A 421-nucleotide genomic window follows, 5' to 3' on the forward strand; every position below is an offset into this window, starting at 1 on the left:
TTTCATGTAAAGTTAATAACTAAAATTTATTAAATAATTTGATAGATTTAATTAAATTATTATTTAACAATTTTTAACCACTAATTTCACATAAATTTAACTGCACTTGAATTTCGACGTTTTTTAAAACACATTAGCCAGAAATAAGAAAACTAACCAGATTCATTTTGTTTTGGTGTGGTGGATAAGCCCAATTGGAGGCCCATGTTATTGTATACTATTATTGGAAGAAGGTGGCACCGAAACTATAATCTATTTGTGCATAGTGAGGGGCTTGTGGGTTTGAAGAGCGAACCTTTATACTCCAAACGAGTGAGCCACGTGGTGGGTTCCAGATCTGGAAGATCGCATTTGATTCCATCTCTCTCTCCTCTCTCTTCTCTCAGCTTTTGATTTTCTCCACCTTACTCCACAATCCAAT

Source organism: Arachis duranensis, chromosome 3 (assembly GCF_000817695.3).
Source record: "Arachis duranensis cultivar V14167 chromosome 3, aradu.V14167.gnm2.J7QH, whole genome shotgun sequence".
NCBI lineage: Eukaryota > Viridiplantae > Streptophyta > Magnoliopsida > Fabales > Fabaceae > Arachis > Arachis duranensis.